The sequence below is a fragment of the Acanthochromis polyacanthus genome, chromosome 4 (assembly GCF_021347895.1).
Source record: "Acanthochromis polyacanthus isolate Apoly-LR-REF ecotype Palm Island chromosome 4, KAUST_Apoly_ChrSc, whole genome shotgun sequence".
NCBI classification, from domain to species: domain Eukaryota; kingdom Metazoa; phylum Chordata; class Actinopteri; family Pomacentridae; genus Acanthochromis; species Acanthochromis polyacanthus.
Window position 1 is genome coordinate 33917040 of NC_067116.1, and position 20908 is coordinate 33937947.

The 20908-nt window shown below is 41.4% G+C and overlaps 1 long non-coding RNA gene across 1 annotated transcript in view; it reads left to right on the forward strand.

Annotated features, from left to right (window-relative positions):
* The window catches only part of LOC110969329 (uncharacterized), a 76002-nt gene that overhangs the window by 54092 nt on the left and 1002 nt on the right, over nucleotides 1-20908 (forward strand). Inside the window, exon 3 of the long non-coding RNA XR_002596961.2 lies at nucleotides 20284-20379. This is a non-coding gene — a long non-coding RNA (uncharacterized LOC110969329). The remainder of the gene's footprint in view (nucleotides 1-20283; nucleotides 20380-20908) is intronic.

Genomic DNA, 20908 nt, shown 5'->3' on the forward strand with positions numbered 1-20908 from the left:
CATTCAAACCTGTCTGAAATCCTTCAAATACAATCATCCTACATTCAGTCACTCCTGCTGAGAGCTTGATTTCACAAAATTGTGTTGAAGTAATCCAAAACTCAGGTAATGTGACAGACACTTAACGTGAAGTCTGGGATGAAATGTTGTCTTGAAGGGTTGACTGTTACATGCATCCGTCTGCCACATGATGTCATGTCTGTGTGGTTCAACACAGCTGTGGTCCCCAGCACGGAAAAACTGGGACCTGCTGGATATCCTGCCAACGCTCAATCAAGAGCATTTAAGTCTAAATGTATTCCCACAAGGATATACTAGCACAGTGCATAAATGCATTTTGTGGTGCCCAAAGGCGAACTGAAGTCATAGAAGTGGGGAACTTGTGATGGCAGACCTCTGAGTGCAGGTAGAGGCCGGTGAAATAAAACTCTCCCCTGGAGGAGAGCTGCTCAGGTCCTGTGTTTGACGTGAAATGTTCCAGAAGTGCTAAATTATTCCTGCGCGAAACTCAATCTATTCCCCTATCGTCACTCTGGTTTGGTCACATTTGATCCTGCCACCTCAGTTTAAACTTGTTCTATTTGATGAGCTGCTGTTTCTTCGCTCTGTATCCTCCTGTATGGCATCAGAACTTATCTTCTGCTTCTTGAACAACAAAATCTTTGAAAACTGAAGTAAAGAGTGCCAGAGATTGTCTGTCAGGAGCTTCTTCATCAAAGACTAACTACAGCACTTGCACAAAACACAAGTGCAGTTGAAGGAAAGTCTTCTGGGAGAATTTCCATATTTAAGCTTGTCTGAACACCTGAAACAGCAGGCGGCACACAGAAATGGGAAATTCCCATCTCATCAGAGAGGCATTGCGACGTGTCCTGAGGGTTGCAGAGAGAAACCTCCTGGTGTGTAATTACTGGACTGAAATATAGAGTTCAATATACCACTCAGACCCCACACACTGTATCAGTGTCACCACAGAGATGAGAACATTAGACATTTATTGTGAATGACAAACAAGGGAAGTATTTGCAAAATAGTGGCTTACTGTGAAGGCAAGTGGATTAGACTGTATGTTATATTCATGACTGTAAATGACTTCAGGTACAGAGCAGCGCAGATGTCAGTCAGAGCAGCATCGTGTACATATAATAGAAAACATATTACAGTAATCACATTTTAACATTCATATACTTTTGTTTTTCTGAAACACAACAGACTACCACTCAGTTAACTATCAGAAACACATGTTGTGCTAAGGTCACAGTACTCCACGATGCTTTAGTCAGCAGCACATCACCACACTGACAAGTCTGAGTCTGACAAGTCAAGTCTTGTTGCATCGCCACCTCTCAGTCAGGAAAGATCATTATCAATTAAGGAACTAATTTATTTAACCCACCTCTGCAGCTGTGGGGTTATTTCTGTCTGATTTTACATACCTCTATTTAGTGCTTAATAGTGCCTCATAAAAACATTACAGAACCAGGGATAATGGCTTCAGTGGACGAAAGCCTTGTACCATTAAATGTATAGACAAAATAATGATTTTCTTTGGCTTCAACACAATATTGGACAGTGAGTATCATTCATATACAAAACCTACAAAATACCAGTACATAAAAATCTATCTTAGCAACAACTGTACCAAACTTCAGTCTGATTAGTAAAAGCATTTAAGAGGTAATGAGACGTCCTTTGGTGTCCAAAACCTCACCAAAATGGATAAAATGTGCATTTTAATATTTCAGGAAATAGAGGCTGTTTATCGCATATAATCTCACAGCGCTAATGAGAAGCACATTTACAAGATTTAACAAACACATAATAAGGGAAGGGTGGATGTGAATGTGTCCAAACACATGTCTGAAGAATGGCCAAGCCTCTAAAAACAACAGTAAGAAACTTTTTTACAACATTTCCATCATCTGCCTGACATGGCATATGCTCAATTCTGTAGTCATCTGAAGTAGCAACTTCTAATTTACTATATTTTTAGCTTACAAGTATACATTTGGTACAGACTAGCTTTGGTTAACGAGCATCTTCTTTCACATGTAAATAAATTGTAGATGTCAGCGTCCACAGAGCAGGAAGCTCTGCAGAAAACGGGGGAGATGAGAGTTAAAAAGAGATCCAAATAAAAAATGAGGTGATGTAATGCTATACATGTGAGTGTGTGTGGGTTTCAGATATGTTTGCGAAGCTGAACCAAAGCAGAAACCTCCAGGGCTAAAAACATGCAAAAGTACCAAAAACTGTAGTATCTCCAATGGCCACATGAGGCTGATTCTACAAGTGAGTCAGCCCCCACAGACCCCCATGTTAAAATGGCCAACTTTACAGCAGAAATAAACATTACAGTCTGGTACAAAAACAGCTTTGGTCTCCGTAGATAATTATCTAGTTCTTGATAGTTGTGCAGGGTTTTTGTACAACTCACACATTATATTGTATTAAGATTTAAAACTGTGCTCATTTGTGATTTACCAGGAGCTGGGACAAATCAGACCGGCAGCGATGCCAACGACTGGAGCCACAACACTGAGCTCCAAAACCGCTGTTCAGGAAACTTGTGGATGATGTCCAGGAGGATTAGTCCATCTTCATATACAGTCTATTCTGAAACCCAACGCTGCTACACTAATAAAAAATTAAACACAGATCTGATTTGAGGGGGGTCTGAGCACAGCCAGACCAAAGGGTAGCTGGAGACCAATGTGGAATAAATGTAAAGTCATAGAAACTAATATAAATTCTTAATTTGCTCCAAAGAAAAATGTGTATAAAAAATTTAAGCTTCTACCACCACACAGAGCCGAATCCAGCAGCAGTAAAACAAGGCCCTACTCAACCTGATTACTTATTTACAACAACTTAGAACTAGTCAACTCTGGTTCTGAGTTGCATCTTTATTCATCAGCAGCAAGTGGACACATGACGACCTCTGCTGCATTGATGTCTAAAGATAATCAGACCAAGACAGAAAAAATCTAATGGGGAAAAAATAAAAGCTGCATTTGCGTCACATTTTAGTTTGACGTCTTTAATAATTTTTTCAGATAGTTTCCTTTTATTCTCTAAAGTTTAAGAGAAGAACCGAACTTCAAACCAAGGTTTTATTTTTGTTCTTTCGGTTTATTGAGTTCAGAAACACAATACTTCAGCCTCTTGTACTTTTTCACATTGTCAAGAATGAATGGAGCTTTTATGCAACAGAGCAAAACAAGCCCACCTGCCTTTAGCTCTGCAGACTGAGCGCAGACATTAGCAGGAGTAGTAAAGGAGGCTGGTACAATAGACCCAAACGTGAACAAGAATGTGAAAGATATACACAGTGTTATTGCCTTTGACTTGGAGAACATGTGGAAGTTTAGATGGCGACGACAGAAGCAGTGTTTGTGTGTCCTCCACTGACTCAGGGCCAGACAGCAGGGACACAGGGCACCTCATGACATGTATGAGAGGTGACTGGATGACAGACGCTAACGGCAGGACTTTGTGTAAACACGGCCATTGAAGACAGTGTCAATCAGCAGCCTAGATTAGAGCTCAGGCTATTAGTCAAGTCAGAAATCCTTCATCTCTCCTTCAACACAACTTTAGCAGAACGGCACACTAATTGAAGTGCCGGCAGACTGGACTGACCCGATAACTCTGAATTATGACAGATTATCAGAGACATTGGCGATGTAAAGCTGGAATAAGTTTGAGATAAAAGTTTTAACAAGGAAACGAGGCCAGATAGTTACCCTTTACTTTCAAAGCCGTCTCTCTTGTCGAGTGGATAACAGAATATTTATGCAAGGACAGACACAGTTTGGTCTGACGGCGGCACTACAGGAAGCACATCACAGGGTCATCTAAATCAACTTCTCTGCTGCTTTTTCAACAAGGTTCTGAATGTGGAGACCATATTTCCATCGGGCCTGGGTCGCAGTCAGACAACTCGAGAATGTGTGTGGGTCAATATTATGATGGATGTTCAAGCAGGCAGAACAGGAAGGCCTCAGAAGTAGCTTAAAGGGTGGCTTCGGAAAACATTTTATGGCTGCTGTTTGAACATCAAAAAGACATTGGATCATGGTTGAAAAATATTTTTAAAATGACAGTTGTGCCGATGTTACCTGAACGTCCACTCTATGCCCTTCTGAATGTTCTAGCAAGTCAATCAATCAAACTTAATGTGCACAACACCTTTCATACAGCTGAGGACAGTTCAAAGTGTTTTACAGACAAGAAGCGCTGGCAGTCACCAGTCACACTGCTAACATGCCCATGTCCACAGATTAAAGCGTCTTTAGCAGAATTTTATGTTGTCATTTTATACTAAAAGCTAAAAAACACAAATATTTGAAGTTTTTAATCCAGCAAGAGAGATGAAAAACACAAGTGGATCTTTTTCCACAATCCTGACATTTATAACTGCAAGTTCAAACATACTAAGCTAATGAACCACTGCACTGGAGAAACATGCAACACAGATTCCTATTGGAAGGGCAGAGGCATCATTGTGACGGTCTAGACTCTAGAGGACTGTACAAAGAAGCTCACACCTTCAACACATACTATGAACACAGCATGCAGTGTTTTGAGCTAAATGATAATCTCAACTTGCAATTGTGCAAACAGTGAAAATGCTATATGGTTCATTTTGCTCTTAGGATGTGGTTCAATACGTGTCAATGCAGTATACCACATCTGATCTCATTTTGCAGTATGCAAAACAGCAGGATTTTCTAGCCATTCTGACCCACATCTTCTGTGCAGTGGGAGACGTCATATACGCCAATGCATCATTTGAGTAACAAAGTTGACCATCCCAAGAGATAATACCACGCCACAAACTGCAAGACGGTCTGGTTTAAGGCACAATCTAACAATGAAGTAGTAAATCTCAGTTGTATATATACTGCAGATAACAGTGTGTACTTTTCAAGGGTTGCTGTAGTATCTACTGAAAGAATAAAGATAAAAATATCTGATCTGGAATGTGAGGCAAGTATCATTAGCAAGGGCTGATGGAAATGTCATTACTTTTGCAGGGAGGTATTTGTTCATAAATCAAAGTTTTCATTATCAAATCTGCATATTCTCAATCAAAACAATCATAACTGGTATATCTGCTGCACCTGGAATTAAAGCGAGACGAGATGTGTGATGGAAGGCATCTGGTTTGTGTCCGTTGTATGAAATGTGACTGACTGATTGATCCACACTGCAAGAGGCCAGGTGTTTTTTTTTAAGAGTGCCAGGATTTTCCTCTCTTTGCAGCCTGGCAGCCATGGAAAAAAACAGACTGATTGAATAAATTAGCATTCAGTACCTTTGTAGAGCAGTCATGGTTGTCTGAGATGCTAGAAGAACATAAAGCCTGAAGCTTGGAACAAGTGTGCTGTCTTTTCGAAATCAGATGTGTGAGAAAGAGTTTTCACGGAGGAAGGGTGATGTCATCTGACAGCGGAGATGATTCTCTTATCTTGTCACACATCACATCCTTCAGAGTTTATAGAACCTGCATGCTTTTATTTTCTTGGGTAATCCCACTCTGTGAGAGTTACGCTGCGTTAAAACCCTTATGTTTGTTTCAGTAGTTTAATCGGACCGCTTGATGAAATGACGTGAATGTTGTACTTTAAAAATCATGCCGGTGGTTGTAGAAAGGCTGCATCTCGCTTGTATTGGAACAACGTGACTTTTGCGACCTGTGGGTGTTTGTTTGGAAAAGCAAAACATGCGTGCATCTCGAAGCTGCTGCGTGGATGATGTCATCATAGAAACCACAACCACAAGAGCCATATTGATTTTCACTGAAAGCAAAGATGACCTGGGAACATAAACTACCACCATGTAATGAAGACACATATAAATAGGACACACACACACACACACACACACACACACACACACACACACACACACAGCATAGTACAGTGTAAGGGGCTAAAAGTGCAGCACATGTGATTTCTATTGTGCCTAAGAGTTCTGTTTTACTGATCCTTTCTCGCTTGTGAATCTGCAGCTGGTCCTTGGCTGTATTTCTGCAGAAAGTGAAATCACCCATTTTATGTATTTATAGGTCACACTCCTGCGACACCGGTGAATGCAGCCTCTCTCTGTGGAGGTTTTTACTGTGTAACCCGATGATTTGTATCCAATAACAGTTTGAGATATTTCTTAATAGCTTCATCCGAGACAGAAACACTGTGTGAAGGTGACTGAACTGTAGGATCTGGGATAGAAACAGGAACCGAGTTGACTTAAAATTGTATACAAGTAAAAGCTGATATTTATTGTCGATTTAAAAGACAGTATTGGATTTTCTGATTGCAGTAACTATTAATCCGTCTCTTTGGCCCTGAATGGAACATCTCAACCTTTGGTAAGTAATTGTGAAATGTGGTGAGGTAAAAAGCAGAAATATACCATTAAAGTCACAAAGTAACCTACCAGGAATGTGTGGTCGCACATGTTTGATTGGACTCTGCCATGGCTTTGCCAGATGACATCCGTCCAGCAAAAGTCGAGCCAGTTGCTGGGCGGCACAGATGAACCTGGGTCTATTGCAGCTACCTTCACAGCTAAAGAATGAAGCCAACATAGAAGTGCAGTGCCTTGAATGGCCACTAGAGGTTGACTCCAAAAGCGAGTGACTTCCCATTGACCCTCATGTTAAAATGCTCAACTTTGCAACGGAAATAAACATATTAACAAGGGGATGGATTTTTATATAACACATCTGTTTAAATTGTATTAGGGTTTGAAGTTATACATAATTAAGGGTGTAGGCTCTTTGAGTGACAGGTGAGTGACATCAGAGGACGGTTCACGGTCCAGAGACATTTACATGGCCCATCTGAGCCACCCTCCACCTCTGTGCTGTTTTTTCGATTAGCTAGCGTGTGCGCAACCAAATTGAGCTTCAAAACCACTCTTCAGGAAGCATATTCTTTATGTCAGGGAATGTTTGTCCAATTTTAGACAGTCAGTGGTCTGAACATAGACTTAGAGACAAACTAAATAATAAAGCAATGCATTCCATCCCCCTACCACTTTTTCTTCATTACAACACGGCAGAAGTAATTTAACTCCCCTCATGTGAATTGTAAGTATAAGCCTGTGACTGGCAATGCATTTCACACAGCTTTCTCCTTTTGTTTTCAATATCTACATGTTCCAATTTAAAAAATATCATTCACTATGGAAACAAAAAAGTTAGAATCATACCTTTCCACTCTGAAAATTTCAAATTTTGCACTGGCAGCACTGCCATTGTTTTTGTTTTTTTTTTGTAAATTTGCCATTTTAATGATAGTGCTCGCTTCCCCGTATGCAGTTGTTGCACCAAAACATTTCCCCATCACTGTTTTGCATGACCACTGTCTCTGAAATACAAACCAGCCAGAGTGGTTTTCCACAGCAGAATGACCAAAACTGTTGTGCAGAATGTTCTGGCTAAGCGAGACTACTACAAAAGAAGACTTCAATAAAAGAGAAAATGTGCTGGAGACATGTTTCCATAAATTATGTCAGAACATCATATTGCTTTTGTTGATAACTTTTCCATCTTAGTTGAGTTTATGAGCATTTTTCCAGTGTGTGGTTTTGGTCTTTTTTTTTGATCACACTCGGTTTTTATGAGCAAATTAAAAATTGTGTATAAAAACAGGTGGATCCAGCAGCCCTCCGGGTCTCCAGATCCACACATTCCTGGGTGCTGCGCTGGCCAGTTGAAGGTTAAGTGTCTTGCTCAAGAGTGCCTCATCAGCAGTCATTGAGAGGAGAGAGTTACTCACTTGGTTTCAGCAGCCAAATTTCCCCTGCCAGAGTGGATTACAGTGCCAGCCTGAAACAGCTCCTCCGTGCAGCACTGCTGGCATGCGACCGTATACATTCATACACAAACACTGACATTCCTGAGCCTCTGGAGGTTCCTCTCTCCTGCTCCACACGCTGAACTGGGATATATGATCCACCACCTATTAAACAGAGCTTACTTGTAATTAAGCCTCCCAGATGGGTTTTGCTTGAGGTTCGCTGTAAGCCTCTCTCTCTCTGTCTGTCTCCCTAAAAGTGATGAGTGATGAGTAATGGGTTTCATAATGTGCCATAGAAAAATGGCAGACTGTTGAAAAATGAGAGGTGCCCCAGTGATAGCTTGCCCTCAGAAAATTCGAGTGAACCAAACACTTTTGATCATCGCTGTCCTGAGCTTACCCCTCCAGTGGCGCCATGCTGCAAGCTACTATGAAGTGCTGCAAGTGAAAGTACACCTCCAAAATGATTATACCGTATACTATAATTATATCAGTGTTTACACAATAAACACTGGATGGGGAAGTGTGTGGTTAGAAATCCCTTCTCTCATTGTTTATCCGTATACGTCATTGTGCAGACAGGATCTGAAAAGGCAGAAGCATTATGTAATAAAACTCGGAACGAGATGAAGGTCTTATTCTGTCTTATTGTTGCCGTATGTTTGACATCACAAAAGTGATTCTGCATGGTATCCTTGCTTAACACTAAACAAAAGCCTGATGACATGCAACGTGAAGATGGAGCAGCGTGAATGTGATGTAGCGTGCAGCTGTGCAGGGCGACAGGAAGCCAGGTGTCCAGCAGGGGAGCCGTCCAGGATCCTGACGGCTCGCTCTGTTGCATGTGTAGGCCTCCGACACCTCGCTGTGGACCTAACGGCTTTTGCAGAAACATCTGGCAGGCGACAGGTCTTTTCTTGCCAATTAGTGTTCCTCTGCTCTCCGTTATGTTCCCATGCAGCAGCAACACACACGCACTCAGTCCATGTTCTCAACCTGCCGACTCCTGCCAGGTTGGACACGCAGGGAAGCAAAAACATGAAAAGAAACCAATTTAAAAGGGCTAATCTGCCCATTTTTAAACATGAAGTTTATTTTTACAGTCTCCAGCTGGACTTGCTTTGAGTGTGTGGAAGCAATCACGAAACACAGAGAGATGGCGAGAGAGCGAGGGGAGAGGGAGAAATTATGTTCACAGATTTCAATGTCGCTAAGCCTGGAGGATAAACTGCAGAAATTTATAAATGCCCAATTGAAATCATCGGCCTGCTTGGGCAATTGCCTCCAAATGGATGTCGCATTTTGTCTTTATTTTCTAAAGAGCCAGAGCGAGTGGGGGTAGTCACTTGACAAAAATAGAAACATTGGGTTTGTGAGACCGGGCAACGTGCCGATCATTAGCCCTCGAAAGCCACTTCAAAGAGCGCTGGTGTGTTGATCGCTTAGTGCAGAAATACAAGGAAAGGCTCTGTTCATTTTAATGTCTCTGTGTCCGTTTGTTTTCATTTATCAGGCTTGTAAAGTGTTGTCTCAGTACCATGTGCCTGGGATTATCTGGCTTTGCTGTACGCATTTATACATCTTAATGATGTTGTTGCTTGTGTGATGATGTTTTCATTGTAGTGTCGTGAGTCTTTAGTTGTGTTGGGTATCAGCAGACACAAAGACTTTGTGTCTGATTTACACTTATGGTTGCCCATCGTTTTTTAGCCACTACGGCTCTAAAAAAAACATTAAATTAATGATGCAGAAGCCCTGTAAAGTCAACACTCTTTTAAGTCAGATTTATCTGGTCATGTAGGCCTCTTTAATATGGGGCCTATCTATGGAGGCATAGCAGCAAATGCTCTGAAAGCTGCTACAACAAAACATTAAATGAAACAAGAAATATACAGTATTCAAGAAGTTAGAGCAAAATAATTAAGTTATATCTTAACATGAATACCAACATAAAATCGCAGAGATCATCTTAATTCGTCCTGTTGTAGTTCTCAGTCTTCTATATGGATGCTAAGCTAACTAGGGTAGTAACAGAACAAGTGGTTGCTCGGACATTCAGTGTCCCGAGATTCAGAAAAAAAGACCAACTATAACTGAGGGGTTTGCAACAGTTTTTTTTTACCATCAGCTGCTGTTAGCTGCTGGTCCGTATTCAGAGTTTTTTAGTTGTGCACAATTCGTTGCAACTACTAACTAAATTGTTGTCGGACCTGAATCCGATGACGTGAGGGCCTCTTCAAAAGAAGACGTAATTGATGAAGATGTTCTCCAGCAGGGCCAGAAAGACTATGACCAAGCAGCCTTGAGATCTTAGGCAGCATGTATAAAGCCATAGTATAGGATGTAGTTCAGAAAATGTCAAAAGTATAGTATACGTTTCAAGAATAACATGGTATGGCCTGTAGTTCATAGTAGAGCATGTTGGCAAAAAAGCCCCCAGATTATTATGTGGTTCAAAAGGCACAAAATGAAATTTTCATGTATGATACGTGGTTCAAAAAATGTCATAGTGCAGTATATTGTCAAAATAGTATGTCATTCAAGAAATCAGAGTATAATATGTCATCTAAAAGATGCCATAGAATAATAGGTCATTGCACAATTAAAAGTATAGTAATTTTTAAAATGTTCAAATTATTATATGTGGGACTGCACGGTGAAGTAGTGGTTAGCACTTTCGCCTTGCAGCAAGAAGATCCCCGGTTCAAATCCCGGGGTGGGCCTGGGATCTTTCTGCATGGAGTTTGCATGTTCTCCCTGTGCATGCGTGGGTTTTCTCCGGGTACTCCGGCTTCCTCCCACACTTCAGAAATATGCTAAGATTAATTGGTTACTCTAAATTGCCCGTAGGTGTGAATGTGAATGTGACCTGTCCAGGGTGTCCCCTGCCTTCGCCCGAGTCAGCTGAGATAGGCTCCAGCAGTAGTTATGGGTAGTACTCATTTTGATTTAGACTGATTAGCATTCAGAACCCTATGATGTTTCTGGTATACAGCTGAGAACTAGTGGCTAAAAGTACAGAATATTATTTCTTATTGTAGGTGTGATAAATGTCAGTAAACATTCTGAGAAGTGGAAGTTGACAGGGCTGTTTTCGAATCTTAACCAAGTAGTTTTGATGCCTAAACTGAAAACAACAAATGCAATCAAAAGTAAACAGTGACTGACAACGACATGACACTATCATGTCAACATGTCATGCTGCTGGATGCTGCAAATGACAATGCCATCTGTTTGTGTAGTATCAGTGGCTTACCAGGACATCCTGACACTCTAACAGAGTACATTTGACATACTTTGGGACATGCTATCTCTTTGTAACATACTATTTAGTATGATAGTATGGAACACTGCCATAGTTTGTGGTTTTGTTTTGAACTGTTCCTGATTTATTTTGAAATTTCTTTTCGTTGTGTGTTGCTTGTGTTTTTAGTTTTGCCCTTTGTCTCTGTTTCCCTCCTCATTTGATTACCCTCATTAGTTTCACCTCCGTCTCCTGGGTCTCCTGCGTCTTCTCCCCCAGTCCGTCCTCTCTGTATAAATAGTCTTGTCTTTTCTTTGTTATGTGCCAGCTCATGCCTGTTCTCCTCCTGTTCCCATGTTTGCGCTCAGCGTGCTCTTAAGTTTGTGTTTTTTGATTTCTATCTTTTGGATTCAGTTTTTGATTTCTTTAGTTATGTCTTCAACTTTCTGTTAATATTTTACCTGGATAATCTTCCACTCTTTGTTTGCTCCCCTGCCAGTCTGTTTATTGCTTCAGCTTTTTTGAAGTTTCATTTGTAACTTCCATCTGTCTGCTGTGCCTGTGTTTGGGCTCTTTCCTCACCAGCTTGAGTCACAAAATCACATGAAACTACATGGAAAAAATAATGGATTGACACGGGACATAAACCTCAGTCTCCTAGGTGAAACTCCTGTGACTTTGTAATCTCTTTGTGAGCCTCTTTTAAACTGAATAAACTGAAAAATGGCTGTTGAGGATTCACATAGGTAGCACCAACACCAAAGAACACCTTATGCATATCTCTGACATCCCAATGTCATTCGGAGTTTCAGTCATTTAGCAAAAATGCAGCAGAAGTAGCATTAGCGAAGGCTTACTAGGGTGATAGAACAGGAGGTATAAATCAATGTGAAAGGCATAAAAGAACAAAGATCAAAGAAAAAGTGTACTAAAGTGACGATAAATGCTATTTACTAACTCGCTCTGCACTCACTTTTATTCTAAGCAACATGCCTCCTGGTTCATAGAGACTGACTGCTGCCAACCAAACGTCTCCACTAACAGCACCACTGCTGAGCTATCTGACAGGCTTAAACCCTGTCTGACCGAGCCAATGCCCTTCCTTCGCCCTGCGGATGACTCTCCGCTGCCCTCATCGTTTGACATGTTGCTCCTCTGATGGATGTTCGCCGTCTGGACAAGGTGGCCGTGCTCTTTCATCAGCCCCTCAGCAGGCAGGCAGACGGGTCGAAGGAGCAGAGCGAGCATCCCATGCCTCCTCGCGGGGAGATAAAACAACCGTCCCATGTCACCACGCAGGAGATAAAACAAGGCTCCTCTTCACAGATCATACATCAACATTATGCTCTCTGACGCCGAGGCGCAGCAAAGCATGCTGGGTAGACGCTACACCTAGAAAGATGGGGCTCTCTAATCTGAGGAGTAAACACATAAATTATGAAGGGACATGTTTAAGCGCATGCATGGGAAGGTGGTTTCAATTTAGCTGAGATGGAGCATTTGATTTGCACACTATTCTGATCTTATAACACACGACAGCATGCAGGAAGATATTTAACACAATACATGTCTTACAGATTGTGCTCTTTTAACCTTGGTGAAATTCATTACAGCGCACATGAGTGTGTGTGACATGTCACTTCCTATGCTGCTGGGGCTTGAAAGCCTGACATCTATGGCAGCATCTGTTGTCACATCCTTCATTTGGGAATCAAAATGCATCATCTGCATATCTTTCCCGAGTGCTGCATGTCTCTTTAAGATCGACCGCACAGTGATTTTTCAGGAGACCTTGATGATGTTTTGCAGAAGAGACACAGAGAAATGACTGTAAAGGTCTTCATCTTTCACCTCAGCTTACACGGCTTCTTTTTTTTTTAAATCTCTCTACACATTTCTTCTCTTCAGGATGCCATAAACACACATGATAGCTCACACTCGCACACAGCCACACCGAGTTTGATCCTTCACCGAGCCGAGTAGTTTCCAGTTGCGGTCTGACAAACACTTGACATCAGAATCTCATTCTATCACTCCTCAGTTCCTCCTTGTGTTCTCAACCTTTCAAACCTGATTATTCCTGATTGTTCTGTTATCCTCGGAACATGCCGGAGCCACCCGTCATCCTTCTTGCCACTTAACTAAATATGGTTTTCATCTCTGGCATGGTTTCGATTTCTCCTCTGAGCTGATCTGCCTTCTCCTTTTCCCGCCGCCGCGAACAGGATTATGGTGTTCAGATGCCCACTGGCTTGCAGGCAGGGGGGGACTGTTTATTTGGAGTAGTGGCACTCACACTGTCTCAACAACCTCCCAGTCAAGTGCACCACAAGCTTTAATTACTGGAGTTTGAAATGAGGCTCCATTAAAATGAATGACCTTCATTAAAGCGGTATTAAGGGACAGATGCTTTCGCTGGTAGGCTGAACGTGAGGCGAGAAGAAGAAGGGGGAGAACGGGGAGCACTTGTCCAGACATACAAGTGCCTGAATAAACAGCTCAGCAGGTTTTTCTTTCTTTTGCCCTCTTTGAACGAAGCCCCACTGCGACTACCATCGAGATTACAACCACCTGGCTGTGCGTCCTGCTCGCCCCCTACCCCAAACATTTTAATCATGGATGAAATTCATTTATATGTTGCGATAATTGTGCCTAATTGTTTCTTTGAAGGGGATTGAGGACTGCAGCATCTGGCTGACATATGGCTCCATGCTTGTGAGAGCGACTTTGTGCCCAGCAGGAAACTGTGGGCCTGATCGGCGCTCCATCGGCCATTTAGCCAGAACGCCGCAGTTCAAGCCGTGCTTCTGAGGTAATGAAGCCGAGCTGGTGGCTGAGTTGGACGACGTCTCTTCCTCCACATGTGTTTGAGCCTCATTGAATGTTCCTCTTTTGAGGAATTCAGCAGCGTCGACTTCTTCAGCTGGGCTTCCTCTCTCTGGTTATACAGTACATTACATATGGCCCACAGACCCACTGATGGTATGTACGAACACACATACTACACTTTAGTGCATCTGTGCTGTAAAGAACACACAAAGATGCCCAAATACATTGGACACACCTCTTTAAACTCGATATCCTTTGAATTACCTTCATTTTTAGATGATTCTGCACCTCTCTGTTTACATCCAGCGCCAGCAAATTCACAGTTACAGTTGTAATCATTACGTTTTCTGCACTGTTTGACAGGAACACAGCAGAAGAGACGCTGGTGTTTACAGCGCCGCCAAACAAACTTGTGTTGTGCCAAAAGCAATGTGATTTCATCCTTCACACATTGCGAGTAGTTTTCCACACACCAGCTGTGTGCAGTAAAGCTGGTCACCTTACTGTATACTGAGATGGAGGTGTTTAGAGCGTCACCTCCAGTTCTTCATTAAACAGCTCATTGTAGATGTTCCTTCTTTGCCCCATTTCTCCTTTGCAGTAACTTTTGTCTCTCTGTGTAGCCCTGTGATACACTGGCGACCTGTCCCCTGCCTCCACCCTAAGTCAGCTGGGATAGGCTCCTCTTTATTGTGACCTGCAGCTACTTTTTTCATCTGGTATGTGCACTATATTCATCCAAAATTCTCATTGTGTTCCATAAATAGTTTTTGAAGAAAGACAGTAAATCTCTCCAACACCAGTTAGAAAACTTTCTTGGCAGGGACACTAACAGGACAATAAATTTACACGAGACATTTTAATACCTTCGATTCCTGTCCCAGAAGCCTGCAAACCCTTAGTTTTTTGTAGAAGTTGTCATTTCAGCAGAGGACATTAAACAACTAATAAGATGAAATGTCTTTCTCTCATGCAGCATGCAGAATAAATGGAGATATTTTGACTGCTTGTGCATAAATAGTAATAGGAAGTAGTTTGACTTCATTAAGGCTTTTGCACTTTATCCATAACCAGTCTTTTGGTTGGCTTTTGTGTTGAACATTTTTGCATGTTTGCTACTACTGCAAAGTAAGTGAATGTTTGTAGGAACATAATCTGTCCTTCAGCCTCTCTATTTCCAGTGCTTTGCCGGATCTGACCGCTTCGACTGCAATGTTAAGTTCAAGTTCGTCAAACAATGACAAATTGTAGTTGACTCTAATTCTATAAGCAGAACAATACAACAATGGAGGATTTGTTTTGTTTGCCTATATGGTGAATTCTACATTCATGATGATGATGTTAGAGAGGAGAAAACTGCTATTAGACGAGGATGTTGAAAAATGGTGCTTGTTTAGCTAATCAGTATTTGTCATCATCACCAATCAGTGTCAAGACCCAACCAGCAGCATTTCAGGGTTGGTCAGAAAACAGCCATAAGAGTGCTACAGGAGCAGTTCTTGCAGTCAGATAAAAAGTTTGCACTGAAATGGCTTTCAAGTTCAGCCATTTTCTTTACTATAACCATACATATATACAGTGGGCATTAAGGAGATTGACACTGAATACTAGTTCCTGTCTGGCAATTGGTTTGGCTCTCAACAAGCAGAGTCAAGCTCATGAATACACATCTCTTCCATGGTTAAAGGATCCATACATGTATAAATGTATGAGTGACTTATTTTTACACTTGCACATGTCAGCTCCAAAGCACATGTTGTCACTGAAACACACACACACAAACCTGAGCGCAGGCATCTACATGTAAACACAACCTCAAAATCCTCAAAAATGTCTGAAGCTGTAAACACAGGTTGCTATTGGAGAGATGATTGTTTTTCTCTCTCCTGCAGTGATATTCTCGCTCATGCCGAGAGCGCCGTCAGTCAGTCAGTCAACCCCCACCGCCTCCAACATCCTCACCTCGTCGCTGAGTGTCGTTGATGCTGACATGTCACATCTGGAAGCTCTTCCTTTCATGTGCTGCATAGACATTTCTCTGCTCACTTTCCCTTTCCCAGGAGGACTGATTGTGAAGCTCCTGTAATGATGTGGAAAACGGAGACTTGAGATTTCTACATAACAGCTCTGGGCTAATGAACGCTCTGGACACATTCCTCACCTCCCAATGTTATGGGATCACTTTCCTCTATAGGTGAAGAATAAAGGCAGATCAAAATGGTAGCAAATTGCTGTGAGTCTCAGAGTCTTTAACACCTCGTTTGTTGAGGGGTTATTTGTGGAAGGTCAGAGGTGGCGTCTGTGATAGCATGCTAGCATCTACTGTAAGCAAAGCATGAAATCTCAGGGATGTTTGCTGGACACTTGTTGGCTCAGCAGGCTGCAATGGAGCCACTTCGGACCCGTTTCCTGTGGAAAATCTCTGCTAAGTGTGCTGCTCTGTTACAGACCAGGGTGTTTCCTTGGCAGCAGGAGAGAATGAAATAACCATTAATATGTCTGAAGGGTAAATGATGTCATGCACAGTGAATATATGTTGCTGGAAGGTCATGTGAGATGTTCGCGGAGAGAGTGACACTTTGGGCGATAGTGTTTCACAAGCAGAGATCTGTTACACACTGGAGCATATGCTGCTCACAAGCTACTTAGGCGTGCACCCACACACACTCAAACACACATACATGTGCAGCTCAGCCCATTGATGAAGGTTAGGATGATCTGCTTCCAGTTAGGTTGCACACTGTTCCTGTTCAGCGGGTGTACAAAGAGATGGATCCAATTTCAGGACATGCTTTTAATGAAACTCAAACTGAAACACGTTTCTGATTGGAGAACAAAGGCGGAGAATCAAAAGCTGTTGCAGAGGTGACCTGGGCTAAAGCATGCTCGCAACTCTAAACACCAGCTCTTCACAAAAGACCAACTCCAAACAAGGCCCCACTGCGGCATCCTGTTCTTGAAACACCAAAAAGCAGCTCAGCAAATGAAGCCAGACTTTCTACCTTTGCTATCTAGAATTACAATTTGTTTTGGAAAGTCTGTGACATATAGATAAACTACAATTTAGTTTTCTTATGACTTCCAGAGATGTTAGGGTCAAAAACTGAGGCTACTGAAACCTCAGCAAGCTTTGAAGACAGGCAATGTTTAAAGCATCAGCTGAATGAAAATGAACTGCAGCTCACTCATGAAAAAACATATCTTAAATCAAAAGTACTTTTTCTGATAAGAAATTGTTACCAGATACACTAAAGATTTTTTAAAACCATTTTTAAGCATTCTGTATGTTGTGTAGTGAATTATTGTGTTTCACAGGCTATATTTGAAGCAATAGTAAATTATGGCACATATATTATGTATTTATGGCACATATATTTTATTTGTATTTTTGATGAAAAGACTGGTACCACTGTCAAGTTCTTACTTTGTACATAAAAGATGGAGTAGCCTTCATGTGTGAAAAATGCGATCAATGGGGAGGCGCTGCAAACCTGCATTCTTTCTAACAGCCAGCAGGGGGCAACAACTCTAGTTGCAAAAAGAGTTAAATTTGTACAGAAAACCATGAGAAGATAACTTCTTCTCCCTTGATTTGTTACTGACTTTAGCAGTTTTCTACTAGGTTTATGATCTCAGTCTTTAGTCTTTTTCAATACAACATGATGTTAGTTTTGTAAATTTTGATCCCATTTTGAGCAAAACAGACATGAAAGTAGGGCATGCTTTAGAGCAGGACTACCTTGTAATTGACAAGTCACTGCTGTATAGCATCTATAAGTTCTCAGACTTTAAAAAAAAAAAAATATATATATATATATATATATATATATATATATATGGTGATAGTCGAAAGTGCCAGACTGAAGACTTCAAAGTTAAGTCTATGCCTAATATAAAATTACATCCAGCAGCCAATTAACCTAACTTAGTGTGGAAATAGGGTATCCCAGCTCCCTCCATTAATAACCAAACCTGCCTGCAAGTACCTCTAGAGCTCACTATGTGACACATATTTTTGCTTAAATTTAACATCAGTAAGTTTTGCACATAATCCACAACAAATAATGTAAAATATGTTTTTTTAAAATGTCTTTTGCAGAATAAACAGACAAGATATCGTACGGCAATTATTATGATTTAGAGCCGATGGTAAGCACTTACGGTCACTTTTTTAAAAAGCCTGCAGGATGTCCGTTTCCACATTTCTACTCTTTATGCAAAGTTAACACCCAGTCATGAGTATGTCCTGTATATAAAAGATCACATAGCAACCATGACATCATGCATCAGTTTTGGAAAACCTCTTTGAAGCCTCAAGTTTCAAAATTGGCTGTTCCATTTGTGGTCTTTTGGAAGCAAATACAACAAGGGAATGGTGACTCTTACTGAGAACTCAGGGAAACAATGCATGGCAGATAGCAGCCTGTAAACGTAACCCTGCTCTAAAACATGCTCTCTTAAATGTTTGTTTTACTCTAAATGGGGTCCAAACTTCCAAAATGAACTTGCTATATTGAAAAAGTTTTGAAACTGAGCGACTGAGACTGTAAACTTATTCGAAAATATTACTGAGGAAGCAAATCAAGTGAAAAGTACAGTCAGTTTCTCATAGACTTTTATACAATCTTATCTCATTTGCTCCCTGCTGGCCATTAGAAAGGATATAGGCTGACGACACAGTCTATGGTGAATGCTATAATATAACATGTTAATAAGTGTCCTTTAGAAGTGGCAGTTAGCAGATGTTTTTTTTTCTCTACAATCCTAGTCCTTATTCTAGCTTATCTAACTAGCTGCTACCTCTAGCTTCATATCAATCGACACGAGGATGCTATCAATGTTTTCATCTAAGTACATTCCTAATATGTACATTTTTTTTTACCTTTAATATTACGAGTCAAAATGATTCTTTGAACAGTCTAGTGTCGCAGTTTATTGAAATAAAGCCCTTTCATTGAGTGAAAATCATCATTTGAACCTCAGCTGAGCCCACGAGACTACATTGAGAGAACAAATCCCATTTAAATGGTCCATATCTTAAGTCAGACCAGAGGGAAGGTCCATTACTTTCCCCACAGAGACTGCTGTGTTTGGTGGTCCGCTGCCTCTGAAGCCTCTGAGCTCAGCCTGCACCTGTGGCTGGTCATGTCCAGAGCTGGAGAAAGGAAAACAAATACAGTAAATAACCGGCCCTTTGCTTAATGGGGCTGAAGAGTGGCCTCGCTCATTTACTGCAAACAGAAGGTTTAAAACGACTGAAAGCACAATGACTCCCAGATAGAGCTTCGCAGCGTGAGCCGACCTCCACTCCTGGTGTGCATGAGCAACCTCGTGATAGTATCAGCTTCAAGTTTGTGGTGGGGAAATAAAGGGAAGCTGTGAAAGAATTGGCTGTAAAGGTTTGGTGCAGAGGTTAAATATACGGGCTGCCCACATTTGCCAGGAGAAACAAGCGGAAAGTCCTGCACAAACATCTTTGTGTGCTACTGAGGCACAAAGACTGAGGGTTAGAGCTTCAAAGACTCATTCAAGGGCATGGAGGTAAACTCAGACCCAACACAAGCTGAAACCTGAGAATGTTAAAGAAGCCTTTCTTGATTCACTATCTAGCTGTTTTCATTTGAAAGAAAGAAAAGTTTTGTGTCCTGTTTGTACAGTTGTTGTCTTATATACTACTGTAGTCTATCTGCAGACGTTAGAATTACTCTGTGTTGTGAGCTGCCTCGATTTTCATTGAAGTGAAAAGAAGCCAGATTTCACCACCTCTAACTGTTTCGCTCTGCAGACAGGATTTTATTTATAACAAGGGTGTAATTTATGAGAATCTGAAGGCCCTGACTACTCCATAACCCGGGTCAGACTCACTCATTCTTCAGCATGACAGGGCTGCGCTCCCAGAGTTATGGGATCAAGGCTGATGTCTTGCAGAGTACCGCTCGGGGGAACAGGTATCTGCACTTCCTTATTTTATCAGCTCTCCAACAAGTGAACATGAACAAGGGCCCCTATAAATCATTTGCTTCTGATGACAGCCGAGAGGCAGGAAGGCAGAACACCGTCTGATGTTGTACATGTGTGCTGTCATTTTCTTCTTCTTCAAAGAAATGTAGCATGACAGGCTGAGCTCACATCCAGCCGCTGTGTTGTGTAGTCCACCTGCAGAGTGTTGGCACTAAATGACTTGCTGTTGTTTGTTAATTGCTTGTTGTTTTTAATTAGTAGCCTCCATCTTACATCAGCAGAACTGTCAGAATTGCACACTTTGTGTTTTCTACTTCGTGTGCGTGAATTAATTCTTTGTTGTGCAGTCTCGTTTTTTCTTGTGTTTAATGAGATTTGAAAATGCTGATGATGTGTTTGACAGGTAACAAACTATCTTAATGTTCTGCTTTCTTGTAGTGTGCTGTTTTTGAAGGTGTGAAAGAAATGCAATGCTGGGGCATCTTTTCGGTCCAATTCCACAATTCCACACAGCAGTCTATGGTTCAACTCCAGGTAAGGATTTTTTTAGAGAATATGTCCCATTCCTTAATATATATCATTAAAGTCTGTTTGATAAAGTGCATGTGATCTAATTTGCATTCAAATGTAAGCTCTGCACAGCCATGTGAAACGGATACTATCATAGCATATCCTCTAAAATCAAACTGAAAAACAAAATTCTCTTGTGCATGTTCATAAAATATTGGAATGCAACATATACCGATCAGCCACAACATTAAAACCACTGACAGGTGAAGTGAGTAACACTGATCTCATTCAAATAGCTCTTGTTAATGATGGAGGCATATTCAGCAGCTAGTGAACAGTCAGTGTAAGAAGATGATGTGTTCCTGAGTGACTTTGACAAGCTACAATAGCTACACGACGGAGTCAGAGCATCTCCAAAACAGCAGGCCTTGTGGTTTGCTTCCAGTGTGCAGCGGTTAGTACCTAACAAGTGTGGTCCAGTGAAGGACAACCATTGAAATGGTGACAGGGTCATGGCCACGCTGGGTTCACTGAAGTGTGTGAGGAGTGAAGG